This window comes from Mustelus asterias, chromosome 1, assembly GCF_964213995.1.
Source record: "Mustelus asterias chromosome 1, sMusAst1.hap1.1, whole genome shotgun sequence".
In the NCBI taxonomy this organism is placed as follows: Eukaryota; Metazoa; Chordata; class Chondrichthyes; order Carcharhiniformes; family Triakidae; genus Mustelus; species Mustelus asterias.
In genome coordinates this window covers 27095451-27108785 of record NC_135801.1, presented here as the reverse complement: position 1 = coordinate 27108785, position 13335 = coordinate 27095451, and positions in this window count along the sequence as shown.

The window sequence follows — 13335 nt, the reverse complement described above, 5'->3', positions numbered from 1 at the left end:
ATCATCAGACTCCAGCTTTTATACTCTATACCCCGTCCTATAAAGGCAAGCATACCATATGCCTTCTTCACCACCTTCTCCACCTGTGTTGCCACCTTCAAGGATTTGTGGACTTGCACACCTAGGTCCCTCTGTGTTTCTATACTCCTGATGACTCTGCCATTTATTGTATAACTCCTCCCTACATTATTTCTTCCAAAATGCATCACTTCGCATTTATCTGGATTAAACTCCATCTGCCACCTCTCCGCCCAATTTTCCAGCCTATCTATATCCTGCTGTATTGCCCAACAATGCTCTTCGCTATCCGCAATTCCAGCCATCTTCGTGTCATCCGCAAACTTGCTGATTACACCAGTTACACCTTCTTCCAAATCATTTATATATATCACAAATAGCAGAGGTCCCAGTACAGAGCCCTGCGGAACACCACTGGTCACAGACCTCCAGCCCGAAAAAGACCCTTCGACCACTACCCTCCGTCTCCTATGGCCAAGCCAGTTCTCCGCCCATCTAGCCACTTCCCCTTGTATCCCATGAGCCTTAACCTTCTTAACCAACCTGCCATGTGGGACTTTGTCAAATGCCTTACTGAAATCCATATAGACGACATCCACGGCCCTTCCTTCATCGACCGTTTTTGTCACTTCCTCAAAAAACTCCACCAAATTTGTAAGGCACGACCTCCCTCTTACAAAACCATGACGACTAGGGGATTTTCACAGTAACTTCATTACAGTGTTAATGTAAGCCTACTTGCCACATTAACTTAAACTTGTCATCAGACTTTTGAATGGACCTACCTTATATTAAGTTGAGCTTTATCTACACCCTAGCTATGACTGTAACACTACTCTTCACCCCCTCCTTTCCTTTTTCCCTATGCACTCTATGAACAGTATGCTTTGTCTGTATAGCACACAAAAAAACAATGCTTTTCACTGTATCCCAGTACATGTGACAATAATAAATCAAATCAAGTCAAAACATGTTGCTTACCTATGTTAGCTGATATAGAGCGGTGCATGGTATATTTTAAAAGTCATTAAAAGTAGATCTGAGTAAATGTGTTTTAATGTCTAGTTTTTTTGTAAGGAATGTCACGCAAATATTAATTATTATCAATACAACCTATAATGATCTCGATAACCTGTAATAACCTACACATTTATGTCTATACATGTAATGCAAATCAATTTAGTTTCTGACAATTTACAATAAATTTCAAAATAACATAAATTTCAAGCTAAACTGCCCCTGGTATTGGCTGTGTAAAATCTACCGATAGATGCTGTGATCCTGGCTAAAGGAGCATTATCATCCTATGTCAGGTTTGTAAATAGAGACATCTACAATAATTCCAATGCCCCGGTTATTGTTTAAATGGGACTACATTTTGGATGACATGGACTCCAAGCTAGGGAGAAACAAAACTGGCCAGGGTTCCAGTTCTCAGTTGCTCCCTGGAAAGCCTTGATGGAAAATGCATGTGGGAGAGGGCAGGATTTTTAAAAATTACTTCACAGGACATAGGTATCACTTGTAAGGCTAGATTTTATCTCCCACCCCTAATTGTCTTTGACAAGGTGGTGGTGAGCCACTTTCTTGAATAAAACTGAAAGGCTTGCTAGGCCATTTCAGAAGGCAGGTCGGTCTGAGGTCACGGATAGGCTAGACTGGCCTATCCCAAAGGCAATTAGTGAGCCAGATGTGTTTTTGCAACAATCCAGTAGTTTCATGGTCATGATTTTATTTCATATTTAATTAATTAATGGTACTCATGTTCCCAGATCAGTAGTCTGATTACTAATTCATAATGTGGAAATGCCGGCGTTGGACTGGGGTGAACACAGTAAGAAGTTTAACAACACCAGGTTAAAGTCCAACAGGTTTATTTGGTAGCAAATACCATTAGCTTTTGGAGCGCTGCTCCTTCATCAGATGGAGTGGAAATCTGCTCTCAAACAGGGCACAGTGACACTTGATTTGAGAGCTGTTTGAGAGCAGATTTCCACTCCATCTGACGAAGGAGCAGCGCTCCGAAAGCTAATGGCATTTGCTACTAAATAAACCTGTTGGACTTTAACCTGGTGTTGTTAAAACTCTTACTGTACTAATTCATACATATAGAAACATAGAAAATTGTAGGCTACTCGGCCCATCGAGCCTGCTCCACCATTCTACATGATCATGGCCGATCCATATGTATATTCAGTAATATAAGCGCGATGCTCCCTTACCACTACCACAATAGCCACATCCACATAGATTGCTGGTGCTGGATTATTGTGTAAACCTTGGTAGGGAAAGTTAATAAAGCAGTTCAGGCAGGAATTATAGAGAGATAGGGGCACATGGTAGTGAGAAGCTAGTAAGTTTTGTTGCCTAGTTTTGACCCCTTTTCTGTTGTTAGAATTCCATCATTTCTATTCCATTCAAATTAATAGAATGAAAATCAGATGGGTTTAAAAATGGGCTGACAATCCTCCTCCCTCCCCACCCCCCCACCAGATTACCATCCCAACAGCAAAGACAATAGTTCATTCCAAACTCTCTCGGAGATGAGTGGTTGTAGACGGAAGCATGTCCACAAATAGCCTAAAACCGTGTCAAAACAACTCGCTTCACCAAGGTTGAGGGATGGGGTGAGTTGCAGTTCAAACTTGGCCAACCAGGCACAACACAGACACGATGACATCCTTCAATATCGTCTTGTCAAAATCACTGCGACGCGATTGTAATGTGGAATTGTAAATGTTCAGTGAGGAAAGTTACTCGAGGTCAATCCTGGCTGGCCACAAACTGATGAGGGAGGTCACGACCCCCATTGACCTCCCACTCTGGCTCTGCAGTCGTTCCGGGGTGAACTTCCCCAGACAATCAGTGAATCAAGAGTTTCTGGACCAATGTATTGCGGTTGTCCCCAGCAAATGACATTGCCTGAATGCCCGGCTCCCCTTCACCTACCCCCCCCCCCCCCCCGCCCTCCCATCCCCCCCCGGCCCCCCCCACTAAATTATTTATTTTCATTTAGATTTAAGCACACTTCCTTACTGTCACCCTAACCTACAGCATTTGGCTATGTGTTTCTTGGGATGTTGAGAACTGGCCTTGTCCTTCCCTCTTACAGCTTAACTTGGCTAATGTCTGCCCCAGTTTTTCTTTTACACACCTCAGTCATATTCCTGCTCACATCTTTAACCTTTCAGTCCCATGATCCAAAGTTCAAGTCCCGCAACAATCGGTGAAAACAATTTGAAAAGCTGCAATTGACCAGCTAATAATTTTCTGACGGAACTGTTGTAAACATTTATATCAAAATCATTTGGATCACAGGTTCCTCTGATCAATTCAGAATTAGTGGTATTGACAAACTGTCACTTTGAAGATGTTGTTTTAACTCTGCTACTGTTGGAAGTGCTTAAGGTTATTATTGATTAAAATGGAGTGTTACAGTCACATCCCCATTTTAATTCAAAATGTATTGCATATCCAGGGGGTCAGAGTCACCTTGTGATTTGTGTCCCCATGAAACAAAAAGACTAGTTCAGTAATCTTGTGAATGTTCAGGTATTTCATTTTACTTACTGCTGAGAATCCACCAGGCTGTAAAAAGTCTTATATTTTATCCCTAACCGCCATATCATTCAACTTATCAAAACATTATGAATCAGTAATTTTAAAAAAAACTATTAAGTGAACTGGCCCATCAGTTTTCCAAGGGACTTAATCACAAAGAGTTCATTTTAAACTTGTAGATTTTTTCATCTCTTTTTCAGTGGCAACAATTTTGAGTGACCTAACTGGTTGATGCAGACACGTTAGCAACATTTCAGACTTATCTGAATCGACACATGAACAGACGGGGTGGGGGGGGGGGGGGGGGGGGGGGGGGGGAGGATGGAATAGAGGGATATAAGTAGTTGCTCGAGATAGGACAACATGATCGGCACAGTTTGGAGGGCCGAAGGGCCGGTTCCTGTGCTATACTGTTCTTTGTTCTTTGTTAAAACGAATGCAAACTTTCTTGTCCCAACCCCTATTTTCATCTCGACTCTCAGCTATTCATGCAAGTGTTTCTCCACATCTGAATGTACTTTAATCCCGTGACATCGGGATGACTAAAATTAAAATGATTGGCTGTGAAGAGACATCATTCATTGAGGAATCAGAGCTCCCTTAAGCAACGTTCTTCTGAGAACTGCTGCTATGTTCTTCTGGGTCTACAAATTCTCTTGAGAGGACAGACTTCTATGAGTATGCTTCCTAGTTGCTTTCTCCCCAACTGCAGCTCTGTTTACTCTTGCCCCTGCAACCATCCTTCTTCTTCTCTGAAGAACTCCCATCAAGGAATAACTGCAAAGCCAGGAGGCTTTCAACAGATCCGCAACTTGCATTTATATCTACTTAAAATGGCCCAAGGCAAGTGTCACAGGAGCATAATCAATCAAAGAAGGAAATATTAGCACAGGTGACCAAACAGGTAGCTTTTCAGGAGCCTCTCAAAGGAGAGAGGGAGAGGTTGTGAGGCAGAGAGATTTAGGGAGGGAATTCCAGAGCTTGTGGTCTACAGATCTGAGGGTACCATCACCAATGCTGCTGTGAGAAGATGGAAATGAGGCCACAGATAGAGGGATGCAGAGTTCTCAGAGGGTTGTAAGATTGGAAGAGGTTACAGACATATGAAGGGGACAAAAGCATCCAATTCCAATTCTCTTTTCACATCTACTAGTGCTCTAAGGCAGACTTCCAGCTGTTTCCATAGCTAGTAACTCCCGGAGCACGTCGCTAGTCTAGGCTTAAAGCTCGAGGAGCACCACTCGACAACGAGTGCGGCTGACCAGGAGTCTCTCCCGCTCTTGGAAGGATTTACAGGTTGACACACAACCTGTTTTGCCACGTTATGAATGCACCTTCCTTGGACAGCAGGTCCTGGGGTGGGGATTTGAACCTGGAGGTGCTGGCTCAGAGGCAGGGATGCTACCCACTGAACCACAAGACCTGGAGAAGGTAATGGAGGGTTTAAAATATATGCATGAGAATTTTAAAATGGAAATATTTGGGAACCAGGAGTCAACTTTGGTCAGTGAAAATGGTTTGAAGGGTGAGCAAGACTTGATGCATGTTATGAGAGGGGCAGCATTGTTTAGGTTAAGCTTAAGTTTAAGGAGAGTGGAAGCTGGGAATCCCGCCAAGAAACCATTGGGATAATTAAGCTTGGCAGAAACTGATGCAAGAAGGAGGGTTTCAGCAGCAGATGGACTCACAGAAATCATAGAAACCCTACAGTACAGAAAGAGGCCATTCGACCCATCGAGTCTGCACCGACCACAATCCCACCCAGGCCCTACCCCCATATCCCTACATATTTTACCCACTAATCCCTCTAACTTACGCATCTCAGGACACTAAGGGGCAATTTTAGCATGGCCAATCAACCTAACCCGCACATCTTTGGACTGTGGGAGGAAACTGGAGCGCCCGGAGGAAACCCACGCAGACACGAGGAGAATGTGCAAACTCCACACAGACAGTGACCCAAGCCGGGAATCGAACCCAGGTCCCTGGAGCTGTGAAGCAGTAGTGCTAACCACTGTGCTACCATGCCGCCCCTAACCACTGTGCTACCGTGCCACCCTGAGGCAAGGGAGCTGGGTGTGGGCAGACTTGGTTATGAAGATATGGGGCATGTAGCTCAGCTCATCAACAGGAAGCTCAGTTTGTGAATGGTCTGGTTCAGTGTCAGACAGTGGCTATGGAAAAAGATGGAATTGATGGTTGGAAAATGGACTATTTACTGAAGGCACTGGCTTTGCTCTTCCCAATATTTCATTTGGTGGGAATTTTGGTTCATCCAAGCTGGATGTTGGACAAGAAGTCTGACAGCGCCAATGCAGTGTCTTGGTCAAGAGGTAGCGATGATGTAAGCTGGGTATTATCAGAGTATGTGTGGAACTTGCCATTGAAGGAACAGAACCTATAATAGAGGCTACAATCACTGTCAGGAGATCTTGTGGCGCAGTGGGTAGTGTCCCCGTCCTTGAGCCGGAGGCTCCAGGTTCGAGAGCCACCCCAGGACTTGATGGCCAAGGAAGGCGTATTTGTAACGCGGTCAAACGGGTTGAGTATGTCAACCTGTAAATCCTTCCAACCACGCCAATGGCTGGCGTTAAGAGTGGGAGAGACTTCTGGTCAGCCATGTTTGTTGTGGAGTGGCATCCCTCAAGTTATAAGACTCCGGCGACAGACCAGTGACCTGTTCCGGGAATTACTAGCGATAGGAACAGATAAGTTTCTGCCTTAGTGCACCACTAGGTGCAGGAAGAGGATTGAAATTGGACAATCTCTTTCAAACCCTTTGAGGTCTAGAAACTCCCATGCAAGAAAGACATCTCCAAAAGCTCGATACAGCTTTTCCTGAGAGCAACTGGGGATTCCTTTAAATGGTCATTGAAAAATCTACCTCATGGTTAATGGCTGGTAACAGCAAGTGGCCTCAGACAGGCAGCAAGGTCAGTAAATGGGTTCAGCCTTGTAATGATGTGACTTGACCGTCATCTGTTGAAATTCCTGCCCGTTTTAGACAGGAGCTCTGGCTGCCAGGAATTTTACTCTCTGACAATTCGGATTAGTTATAAAATCCCCAATAACTGGTTGGGAGGAATTTACGTTTCATTTTGTAGCCACCACTTCCCCAAGTTCAAACACAATCAGGGTTGTATGGGGTCCAAAATCTCCAGTGACCGTCCCAATTGAAAGGATGGCATAAATTAATGCTGTGCTCACCAATTACTGTCAAACCATAGTCATAACACTCTAATCGAAAAACACACTGTGCGGATGCAGGAAATCTGAAATAAAATCAAAAAACTGCTAGAAACTTGCCGAGTGTTTCCAGAATTTTCTATTTTAGTCACAACACACTGTTGTTAATTGTTTAAAGCTTCTGTTGTCTTGATCCTGATTGAAGCTCCATGTAATTAGTCGAGAAACTGTTCGATAGGATGACCATGAGCTGATCTGCTTCGAGCTTCTTTATTGGCCTCAATGATTTAATGTTAGCGTTGACTGTATTTGCTCAATTAAAAATTGAAAGGATTTAAAAACGAGCTCTGTATCATTACGGGTGGCACAGTGGTTAGCACTGCTGCCTCACAGCATCAGGGACCAGGGTTTGATTCCCCGCTTGGGTCACTGTCTGTGGAGTTTGCACGTTCTCCCCGTGTCTGCGTGGGTTTCCTCCGGGGACTCCGGATTCTTCCCACAGTCCAAAGATGAGCGGGTTAGGTGGATTGGCTGTGCTAAATTGCCCCTTAGTGTCAGGGGGACTAGCTAGGATAAATGTGTGGGGTTACGGGAATAGGGCCTGGGTGGGATTGTGGTCAGTGCAGACTTGATGGGCTGAATGGCCTCCTTCTGCACTGTAGGTTTCTATGATAGCCTCAATGATTTCACGAATGATAAATGTCCTTTACAGGGCACTCTTGTATTTGTTCCTAATTATTATGAAAAGGGTTCTTGCCACTCTGTTCATCAGTGACTTTCTTCTTCTACTAATCAGTGAAGATCTCACTGGCAGAGATGTGTATTCTGAGCAGGAGCAGCCTGTTGGTATTTCTGTTTGCTTTGTTCTGAACCTGGTGGGGTACTCGTGAATAGAATGCGTTTTGAAAATTTTAAAACATGATTTCATGGGATGTAGGTGTCACTGACAAGTCCAGAATTTGTTGCCCATCCCTATTTGTCCTTGAACCGAATGTCTTTCTAGGCCGTTTCAGAGGGCAGTTCAAAATCGATCACATTGCTGTGGGCCTGGAGTCACGTGTAGGCCAGACCAGGTAAGGGTGGCAGATTTCCTTCCCTAAAGAACATTAGTGAATCAGATGAGTTTTATGATAATATATGCATGGTCACCATTACTGAGACTAGCTTTATATCTATATAATAGATTTTTATTAATTGAATTTTTAAATTACACAAGCTGCTGTGGTGCGATTTGAACCTGTGTCCCCAGAAGCCTGGGCTTCTGCTTTACCAGCCCAGTGACATTACGACGGCACCACTATTGTGGATTATATGAAGGCTGAGACGTTCTGTGGATTTTTTTTTAACCAACAACAAAGACTTTGAGTGGAATTCTCCCAGGTTCAATGGTGGGTGAGTAGGGTGGTGTTTGGGGGGGGGGGGGGCAGAATTTGGCAGGAGGTCCAATAATTGGTTTTATGACAGCATTAATTTCCGGCATCTTCTGCATGCGCCCGCCATGGTGGATTGGGAAACCCACTGGAGGTTGCATCATACTAATGGGATGCGGTTGAAGGCCTGACCGCCCATAGAATCCTAGAAACGTTACTGTGCAGAAAGAGGCCATTCAGCCCATCATGTCCATGCTGGTCAAAAGAAAGAGAAAAAAGAAACTAACCGCTCATTTTCATCCCACTTTCCTGGTCTGTAGCCTTACAGGTTACAGCATTTCAGATGCAGCTCCAGGTACCTTTGAAATGAGTTGAGTGTTTCAGCCTCAACTACCAACTTAGGCAGTGAATTCCAGACACCCACCACACTCCGGTGAAAGTATTTTCCCCTTCTATTCCTTCTACCATTTACCATAAATCTATGCCCTCTGCTAATTGACCCATCACCCTCACCTGATTATCTGCAGCGCCAATGGGAAACACGCCAGTGCGAAACACGTTTGGAACAAGGTGGCATGCAGATGTCGGTACTCAGTATGGAGGTCAGTATAGAGGTCGCCAACACCTGGAATGATGTGATTGGTTGGTTTCTGTTAATTGCCAGAGTTGGTGGTTTGGGGGAAAAAAGAATGGAATAGATTGATTGATTTTCACTGCTTTAGTTCTCCAGACAGGACAACTAGTGAGATTTTGCACATCCAGGCAAGTTGTGGGGGTTACAGATAGTGTGACATGAACCCAATTAACTAGCTATCCTGTCTGGAGACAATACACATCTCTTTAACCTGTGCTTAATGCTCTCTCCACTCACATTGTCTGTACCTTTAAGACTTGATTAGCTGTAAAGACTCACATTCCAATCATTATTCATGTAAATTGAGTCTGTGTCTTTGTGCCCTGTTTGTGATCAGAACTCCCACCCACCTGACGAAGCAACAGCCTGTTCCGAAAGCTAGTGGCTTTTGCTATCAAATAAACCTGTTGGACTTTAACCTGGTGTTGTTCGACTTCTTACTGTGTTTACCCCAGTCCAACGCCGGCATCTCCACATAATTTCCACCGAGGTTACAGAGAAGGAATGACAGAACCCAAGCTGAAATTTACCTGCGCTGTCTAAAGACAAATGGTTCAACTGGTCTGAACTTTTGATCTTGTAAGGTCGTGGATGAAACAATGTTGGGGTGATGGAGTGTTGAGGTGACAACAATAAAACCATAAAGCAGAAAAATCATTGGTGTTCTTCCACCTATGAAAGCTGATGGCAGTGCAGCAAAGAATCCATGTCGGTGGGGTGTCTTCATTTGGTGCATCATTGCCGATGGTTGTGAAGGCCAATTCTTGAGAGGTGGGTTTTGCCACAACTGCCGCACATGATGCACTTTTGCCACAAGTGCCACACCCCACTGTGTGGAGTTTGCACATTCTCCCCGTGTCTGTGTGGCTTTCCTCCAGGTGCTCCGGTTTCCTCCCACACTCCAAAGGTGTGTGGGTTAGGTTAATTGGCTATGCTAAATTAACCCCAGTGTCAAGGGGATTAGCAGGGTAAATATGAGGGGTTGCGGGAGTAGGGCCTGGGTGGGATTGTGGTCGGTACAGACTTGATGGGCCAAATGGCCTCCTTCTGCGCTGTGGGGATTCTATGATCTACGAAAGTGCCAAGTGGCATTGTGGGTTGTTGTTGTAAAGCATCAAAAATAACACTTTATTTAACCTGAGAATGTGACCGTCACAATGTTGATGTTCAGAACGGGTTCTTACATACTGGAGGCTATTAAGCCCCTCCAACTTGCTCACCATTCAAGTAGGTTATGGCTGATCTACATGCTGACACCACCTACCTACTCTGATTCTGTAACCCTAATAGCCGTGCCTAACAAGAATTTATGAACCAGAGTAGAGAGTTTTTCTCTATTTTATCCCCTAGCAACCCCTTTGATTATCTTTATACGCCTTTTTAGTTAACAATGCAGTTCGAATGTATTTCTTAATTTGTTAATTGAGACTTGGATCCCATTAAAAAGGCTGCACTACTTTGCTAACTACAACGAGGGTTTACGCCTCTTTTAAGCAGCAAGTTTCGGACCCTCGGCCACTCCCTCTGGGAGAAATTATTTCTCCTCATCTCCCCTCCAATTACTCTGCCAATTACTTTAAATCCGTGCTCCCTAGTTTTTGACATTTCTGCCATTTTTAGATGCAACTTGACACTTTCCCTTGAATCATCTTTCTCTGACCGGTCTGCCATGTGTGATGTCATCAAAATCCTTCCCAAAATCCACGTAGACTATGTCAAAAGTGCTATCCTCATTGTCACTTCCTCAGAATCTACAATCAAGCTAGTCGGTCTAGATCTTCTGTTCATAGATCCATGCTGATTGTCCTAAACGATTATTTATATTGTCCCTCAGAACTTTTTACTAATAACTTGTCCACCACCAAGTGGCCTGTATGTACTCTGTCTATTCATCCTCCCTTTCTAAACAAGTGTGCAACATTGACCGTCCTCGAGTCCACTGCGACCATACCCCGACCCAGAGAGCATTGGAAAATAATGGCCAGAGCCTCCACTCTTTTCCCTCTTGCTTCTGGGATACACTTCATTTGGGTCTGGCGATTTATCATTTTCAAAGATGGTAAGCTCCTTAACATTTCCTCCTTCACTATTTTTATATCATCCCTATAGATCATAATATTTTATATCATTGATATATTTCACATTTCTCCTATTTAAAGCCAATGATGGGGGGAGGGGATACATTTAAATGTCATTAGTGGGCTTCCCCACTGTATTATCCCCTCATAGGTGCAACTTGACATGGTGGCACAGTGGTTAGCACTGCTGCCTCACAGCACCAGGAACTCGGGTTCAATTCCGGCCTCAGGTCACTGTTGGGTGTGGAGTGTGCACGTTCTCCCCGTGTCTGCGTGGGTTTCTTCCGGGTGCTCCGGCTTCCTCCCACAGTCCAAAGATGTGCGGGTTAGGTTGATTGGCCATGCTAAATTGACCCTAGAGTCAGGGCATTAGCAGGGTAAATATGTGGGGTGACGGGAATGGCGCCTGGGTGGGATTGTAGTCCGTGCAGACTCGATGGGCTGAATGGCCTCCTTCTGCACTGTAGGGATTCTATGTAAAGGATTTCCCCCACCCCGCTGGCGTGACATCATGTTGGTGAGATTTACAACACAAGGGTAAGATCTCAAACAATGGTGAGACACAGTACAGGAAAGAGATAGAGGAGCAGGTGTGACGACAATAATCTACCCCCTCAATATCAACAAAACAAAGGAGATAGTCATTGACTTCAGGAAGCATAGTGGAGGACATGCCCCTATCTACATCAATGGGGACAAAGTAGAAATGGTTGAGAGCTTCAAGTTTCTAGGTGTCCAGATCACCAACAACCTGTCCTGTTCCCCCCCCATGCCGATGCTAGTTAAGAAAGCCCACCAGCTTTCTTCGGAGACTAAGGAAATTTGGCATGTCTGTTACGACTTTCACCAACTTCTACAGATGCACCATAGAAAGCATTCTTTCTGGTTGTATCACAGCTTGGTATGGCTCCTGCTCTGTCCAAGACCGCAAGAAACTACAAAGGGTTGTGAATGAAGCCTAGTCCATCACTCAAATCCGCCTCCCATCCATTGACACTGTCTACACTTCCTGCTGCCTCGGAAAAGCAGCCAGCATAACTCAGGACCCCACGCACTCTGGACATTCTCTCTTCCACCTTCTTCCGTCGGGAAAAATATACAAAAGTCTGAGATCACGAGCCAACCGACTCAAGAACAGCTTCTTCTCTGCTGCCATCAGACCTTTGAATGGACCTACCTTGCATTAAGTTGATCTTTCTCTACACCCTAGCTATGACTGTAACGCTACATTCTGCACTCTCTCCTTTCCTTCTCGATGTACGGTATGCTTTGTCTGTGTAGTGCGCAGGAAACAATACTTTTCACTGTATGTTAATACATGTGACAATAATAAATCAAATCAAATCAAAAAAAAAATACAACCTCCAGGAGGGGAGAGGGTCATGTCTGGACAGTATTCTGGCACCGCCAGGATTGTGCCAGGAGGGCTCTCGTTGCAGAAGTCTTAGTTGGGGGTGGGGGATTCCTGGATCTTGTGTTCATGGGGATAAGGGGGTGGGACATGTTCTGTGCCCATGGAGGGGTCTTTTTAAAAAATGTTTATTTGATTGGGGTGCCCTGATCTCTCGGAAGCTGAGGTTGCTGGTGAAACAGATTCAGTTACAGCTCACCACACCAGTATGAAGTTGAGGAAGCCGCCTCCAGGATTTGTTTCCCCACAGAGTGTCTAGCAATTTGGTAGGAAAAACCAGCAACACAGCCGGCGGGCTACACGCTGCTTTTCTCACTCTGGAAAAGAGAAAGGAAATTCCGCCCGCTGTCTACATATTCCCATTCTTTTGCAAAGACAGATGCAAAGTACTAACTGAGAAAGAGGATTTTACGGCCACACTTGTCCCGAAACTGTAAAATCCTGCCCAAGGTCAATGGACCTTCCCATTGTCTGCCCCTCACTCTCTCCGATTCCTGTGGCGGGCAGGGCGGTAAAATTCCAGTCAGAGATTCACGTTTTGCACCTCCACACACAAGTTACCCTTTTGGTCTCGAATCAATGCTTTAGCCTTTTGCTCTTTATGTATTTATTTATACAACATCTTTAGTTTTTTTTCTTGATTTTATCTGGCAAATTTAAAAATATTCTTTGTTTTCCCATTTGCCTTTTTAATTTGACACCTGTGCTCCCTATACTCCTGATGTGGAGATGCCGGCGTTGGACTGGGGTCAACACAGTAAGAAGTTTAACAACACCAGGTTAAAGTCCAACAGGTTTATTTGGTAGCAAAAGCCACAAGCTTTCGGAGCCTTAAGCTCCTTCTTCAGGTGAGTGGGAATTGTGTTCACAAACAGGGCATATAAAGACACAAACTCAATTTACAGAATAATGGTTGGAATGCGAATACTTACAGCTAATCAAGTCTTAAAGGTACAAACAATGTGAGTGGAGAGAGCATTAAGACAGGTTAAACAGATGTGTATTGTCTCCAGACAGGACAGCCAGTGAGATTCTGCAAGTCCAGGCAAGCTGTGGGGATTACAGATAGTGTGACAT